This window comes from Limulus polyphemus, unplaced genomic scaffold, assembly GCF_000517525.1.
Source record: "Limulus polyphemus unplaced genomic scaffold, Limulus_polyphemus-2.1.2 Scaffold1903, whole genome shotgun sequence".
Lineage (NCBI taxonomy): Eukaryota > Metazoa > Arthropoda > Merostomata > Xiphosura > Limulidae > Limulus > Limulus polyphemus.
Window position 1 is genome coordinate 11115 of NW_013667513.1, and position 6611 is coordinate 17725.

A 6611-nucleotide genomic window follows, 5' to 3' on the forward strand; every position below is an offset into this window, starting at 1 on the left:
GAGGAATTGTGTTTTTAATTTTGATAAAATGATGTTTGGGAATAACGAAGGCCAAATTCCAGTAAGTGTTAAAATAGTGGTTGGACTAACCAGGTGTCATCAAGCTGAAGTCAAAGTGATTGAAGGAGTTGATGATGGTGAAGTGGAACCAGGTATAGATATTAAAGCAGAGCAGGAGAAAGATCAAGATTTGAAGCCAATAACTGATTTTCTAAAAACAAGTATCTTGCATCCTGCTTGGGAGAAGGTGTTTAACTTAAGCCCTGTGACAAAGAACTATTGGGCACAATGGGACCAGTTGAAGCTTGAAGATGGTATTCTTCTACAGAGATGGGAAACTGCAGATGGGAAAGTGACGACCCGGCAAATGGTTATACCGAGAAAGTTATGTGAATTGGTGCTGCGTCAGTCCCATGATAGTTTAACAGGAGGACATCTCGGAGTTAAGAAGACACGGAGTCACCTACGACAGATAGATTTTACTGGATAGGTATAAGGCAAGATGTGGAAGAATGGTGCAGGATGTGCAGTAAATGTTGTGCTAAAAGGGGACCCAAGCATAAGGGACGTGCTCCAATGAAGTTATATCAAGTTGGTGCACCAATGGAAAGAGTAGCCATTGACATTGCTGGTCGTTTGCCCCAAACTAGTGCAGGAAACAAGTCCATTTTTGTGGTGATGGATTATTTCACCAAGTGGCTTGAGGCATATGCAATACCAAATCAGGAAGCTACAATTGTAGCTTCGGATATTAGTGATATCTTCTTCAGATTTGGTATGCCATACGAACTGCATTCAGATCAAGGCCGTAACTTTGAATCAGCTGTGTTTCATGAATGCTGCAAGTTGTTTGGCATGTGAAAGACCAGGACAAAGTCACTTCACCCACAGTCTGATGGGATGGTAGAAAAGTACAACTGGACACTTGGACAGGAATTGGCAACGTTTTGTAATAGCCGCCAAGATGACTGGGATGTCTTACCCCCTCCACTGTTGATGGCCTATAGGACAGCAGAGCATGAAACCACTGGATACACTCCAGCAATGTTGATGTTTGGTCTGGAACTTCGGTTGCCAGTGGATCTGTTAACAGGATGCCCACCTTATGAAGAGTTGCCTGAAAATATGTCAGAGTTTGTGAAAGTGTTATCGGAAAGGATGGATGATATTTACCATCAAGTGCATTCAAACTTGAAAACATCTGCTGATTCGGTGAAGTTATCTTATGATAAGAAATCTACTGAAGTCAGCTTTGTACCAGGAGACAAAGTGTGGTTATATAATCCCAGGAAGACCAAAGGGAAGTCTCCTAAGTTGTCTTCTCCATGGGAAAGCCCATATGGCATAGTGGATCGTCTCTCAGACGTGACTTTCCGGATAAAATGTGGTCGGCGAGGTAAGCCAAAAGTGGTGCATGCCAACAGGCTTTGGCGTTATCATGATCCAGGACATTTCAGTTGGGACGAAATGAACAACGGAACAAATGACGCTGCTAAAGACGTATCACCTGAAAAAGCCACTGTCAAAGAAGAAACTCTACTCGGTTTTGAGAAGGGAAACAGTGAAGCCCTTGATGAAGTTACTACCACTGATGTGACTGTTACCGATGATAGGACATTTCTTGATGAAGCAGATGAACCCCACATGAAGCAGAAGCCAACGAGACTGAGACCAGTACAGAAGAAGATTAGTCCCGTAAAATTAAGAGACTTTGCTGAATTTTAATTTTGTGTTTGTAAATTCTGTACATTTAATTAAGCTATTGTTAGTTGTTTATTGGTTTAATGTAAGTGGCTATTGTTCGGGACGAACAATACTAAGGAAGGGGCAGTGTTACGACAGCGTCAGTCACGTGACCCTGGTAACACGTCATGATATTCTAGAAGGATGGGGAACATCACGAATAATCCAGTATGTGCTAGGCGCCCCTTATTCCTATATATAAATGCACCGGATAACGTCAGACTAATCAATCGGAATTGAATTGCAGACAGGCAGAGATAAAGATGGACAATTGAGTCAAGCGCGGTAGTGACCGTAAGTAACTGCGTGAATCATTGTGAATTATAGCGTGTGTTTAAAGTGACTGTGGAAATTAAGTGTATTGCAAAGTTGAATTGAGAAAAAATAAACTAGTTTTATTTAAGAATGGACTTGTATCTCTGAAGTTCCTCGGGAAGAATTTATACCGGGAAATTAACTAACGAACACAGAGGCGCAACACAGTAAAACATGATGCAATATAAATTATTATCAATCATATTATGATATTATATCATACTTATATTAATACAACACTTCTCTCATTGCTGTTGCTTTAGTACAATGGAGCTTGAAATAATTGATAGTTTGTTAAATATAAATTTGTGAAGTATAAACAATTTATAAATATTATATTTAAATTTAAAAATAGTTTGTTTTTTTAATATGGCGGGTCAGTCATTTAATGGAAGAAAATGGACGATAATTGTAACCATCAAGGACTTGTTTTATTGTTGGTTTAAGAATTGAAGAAATTAATGTGTGTGAGTGTGTGTGTAACCATTGTAAGTCATCATATATTGAAATGTAGGTGTCACGGATATTTTAGGTCTATGGCTCCATAAGTATAAAAAGGTGTTGATAATAAATTTATTTAATTTGGGATCTCAAAATCGCAATTGTGTGAGTTTGTGACACTGACAGTAGAACTGTGACAACGTGAGTATGATGTTTTACTTATGAGTTACACAGACATTTACTACTACTAATAGTTTAGCACTTTAGTTTAGGCATTACATTTACATTAAATTAATAGTAATACTAATAGTGTTATCAGGCTTAATTAAACTAAAGCGATCACGCCAAATTTATTGTAATTATTAGTATTAACACCATTAACACTTACAGTGGTATAAATTATTTCATCATCGTTCTAACTTCTGAGTTCTTTTAGTGTTACAATGTACATAATTTTCTTTCTTGATCGTATTATTTGAGAGATAGGGTCTTTCTTTACAGCATGATTAATAATTTACAAATGCAGATCAAACGCCATTTTTGATATTTCAGTTTTCAATCAAGTGCAAGTTTTAGTAAATAAATTATATAAAACTAAAAGTTAAATGGAAATTATACAAGAAAGAGACATTGAATGTGATTTTTACCCAATGAAGGAGGCTAGGATAGTTTTAAATTAAAGAGAGATGTTCACTTAAATCAAAATAGATTTAATACTTTGACATTATCATGAGTGTGTGACTCGGCTCTCTTCAATTTTTCAAAGTATTATGCTAAACTGAAATATTTTTCTCAAACTTTTGAATTTGAAGAGCCATGTTTTTTTAAAAGAATTATTCATAATGAAAGTGTTGATAATCTGATATGCCTTAAATTAGAATTATGTTAAGCATGTTGAATTAGTGTAAATTTTGTATTTTAATAAGTGAATGGAATAAGAAGATATGGAATATTAGTTTCTTTTATCTTAAAAGTTCATCATAGTAGTCTTTGCAATAAGTTAATTATAGAATGTCCTTTGGCTACTGTAATTGTAAAAATGTTAGATATTGGTGTTAAGTGTTATTGAGCTTTAAGTTCATTGAAACATAGAGCTATGTGAAGAAGGTTCTTTGGTAGTTTGTAAGCTTTTGCTTAGGAACTGTGAAAAAAGAAGTATGAAATTGGCTGAAAGCTTTTGAGAAATATATCACTGAGGTTGACAAAACTGTTGATCTAGATATCTGAAAGAAAAAGATATTTAGTGTTCCCAAGATTTAACTAGCATAGTTACTTGTTCTTTACAGTAACTGGAGATTTGTGCCCTTAGTATGCAGGACGTGCAGTGATTTGTTGTAGAGTGAATGAAAGAGAAGAAACAGAGTAAGGTTGAAATAAAATGCAATTACTGAAGACTTTTTGCATTGAACTTGAATGATAAGATATTACTTTTTAATTGGATTGTAGGGTGGCTCATGTGGGAAAGCAAAGGGTTGTTATTAATGGATACCAGTCAAACTGGACTCTTGTTATTAATTTATTGCATTACGAGTCAGTGCTTGGTCCTTTCTTTTGCAGGGCTAGTGCTTAACTGTTTTATTGTTTATTGGTAGCCAGTTGGACCACCAAGACATGTGTTTTGGATGGCCAGGCAGCAGTTTAGGGGCCAATGTATTTTTTCTTATTTTGTAATAAAGCAACCAATAAGTGAATGAATTGTACTATGACTTCTAGACCTTTCTTACTTATAGTACTAACAAAGATTCATTGAGAGATAAAATGTCAAAAAAATAAAACCCTGCTAAAAAAAAAAAGAGTAAAAAAAATAAATCATACTGTAAAATGGTTTTGACATCTAGTATGTTGCATACAGTGGTGTAAAATGAGTTTGTTTGCTCAATTCTATGAAATAAATAGGATAAGAACTCGTATGATTAGAGACCCAGCATGGCCAGGTGGTTCTGGTGCTCGAATCACAATCTGAGGGTCGTGGGTTCAAACCTCCGTCACACCAAACATGCTCGCCCTTTCAGCCATGGGGGCATTATAATTTGATGACCTTTATCCTCATCAAAATTCAGCCACTTGTAATCTCTTTCCCATTCATTTTTTAACTACTCACTCTTTTCTTGGTCATATTCCTTGCCTATCTAATGCTTTCTCTTTGATGTCTCCTCACTCAGCTTTGCAACATTTTGCATATATTGCCACATGATTAAGAACGTCTCATCCAATGCAAAGACAGTCGCACAAATGAACAATTCCGCATCATCAAGTCAAACACTCTTTTCAATAAGAAACAATGATCCTTTATACTCAATGAACACTATTGTTACGTCTCCGTTCATTAGTTAATTTTCCGTAAGTTTCGTTCCGACGAAACATTAGCGACACAAGTCCTTTCTTAAATAAAACTGGTTTATTCTTTCAGAATACAACTTTGCAATACACTTAATTTCCACAGTCGCGCTATAACAAATGCTATAATTCACAACGAACATCTCACATGCTCGACTCAACAATACTCAGTTCAATTATACATTGTTGCCGTCACTTTGTGACCGTCTTTTATATACAAGAATACCGAATCTAGTAAGCTTTCAAGAAGTCAGGAAGGGAAGTGAACGTTTAAGAAGTGCATGACGTGTTACTAGCGTCACGTGACCTCCGCTGTCGTAACACTGCCCCTTCCTTAGTACTGTTCGTCCCGAACTATAGCCACTTACATTAAACAATAACTTAATTAAATGTACAGAATTTACAAACACAAAATTACAATTCAACAAAGTCTCTTAATTTTACGGGACGTATCATCTTTCGTACTGGTCTCCGTCTCATTGGCTTCTGCTTCATGTGGGGATCATCTGCTTCATCAGGAAATGTCTTATCATCTGTAACAGTCACATCAGTGGTAGTAACTTCATCAAGAGCTTCACCGTTTCCCTTCTCAAAGCTGAGTAGAGTTTCTTCTTCGACAGTGGCTTCTTCAGGTGGCACGTCTTCAGCAGCGTTATTTGTTCTGTTGTTCACTTCTTTCCAACTGAAATGTCCTGGACCGTGATAACACCAAAGTCTGTTGGTGTGTACCACTTTTGGCTTACCTCGCCGACCACATTTTATCCGGAAAATCACATCTGAGAGACGATCCACTATGTCATATGGCCTTCCCATGGAGAAGACAACTTAGGAGACTTCCCTTTCGTCTTCCTGGGATTATACAACCACACTTTGTCTCCTGGTACAAAGCTGACTCCAGTAGATCTCTTATCATAAGATAACTTCATTGAATCAGCAGATGTTTTCAAGTTTGAATGCACTTGATGGTAAATATCATCCATCCTTTCCGATAACACTTTCACAAACTCTGGCACATTTTCACGCAACTCTTCATAAGGTGGGCATCCTGTTAACAGATCCACTGGCAACCGAAGTTCCTGACCAAACATCAACTTTGCTGGAGTGTATCCAGTGGCTTCATGCTCTGATTTAATATCTATACCTGGTTCCGTTTCACCATCATCAACTCCTTCAGTCACTTTGACTTCAGCTTGATGACACCTAATTAGTTCAACCTCTCTTTTAACAGTTACCAGAACTTGTCCTTTGTTGTTCCCAAACGTCATTTTATCAAAATTAATTACAAACTTCCTCAGTAGTGAGTAGTCCAATCCTAATATGCATTCATCTTCAATGTCAGCCAAGTATACTTTGTGTCTGTCCTTTATGCCCATGAGCTCAATAGTTACCCACACTGGTCCCCACAACCTTGCAGAATGTCCTGTCACACCTTCTGTATGGCTTCTGGTACTACTTCGTGATCTAACATCTTGATGCTCACAAGGGTTTGCTGAGACGAAGAATCTATGACAAAGTTGCACCTTTGGCCATCCAGCTTTCCTGTCACGTAGACACTATGTGTACTTGGCATTTCACACCTAGCTGTTGGGACTTTCATGATGGGGGTTGGTGAGTGTCCCTCAACACCAACCACTACTGGTCTCCATGAGGCTGACTTGTTGGTAATATTCTTCTTACACTGGCACCTCATATGTCCTTGCTTTCCACAGTTCCAACAACCTTTCTGGGTAGCAGCCTTTCCTGCCATGGCATCTTCCCTGTGTTGAAGTTTCCAG

The 6611-nt window shown here is 37.5% G+C and overlaps 1 protein-coding gene across 3 annotated transcripts in view; it reads left to right on the forward strand.

The window, feature by feature from the left end:
* Window positions 1–2451: 2451 nt before the first annotated feature.
* Window positions 2452–6611, forward strand: part of LOC106465309 (E3 ubiquitin-protein ligase LRSAM1-like) — a 114649-nt gene continuing 110489 nt past the window's right edge. For all 3 annotated transcript variants that reach the window (XM_022393178.1, XM_022393177.1, XM_022393179.1), the window contains exon 1: window positions 2452–2700. The gene's annotated coding sequence lies outside the window, so the exon portion shown is untranslated. The remainder of the gene's footprint in view (window positions 2701–6611) is intronic.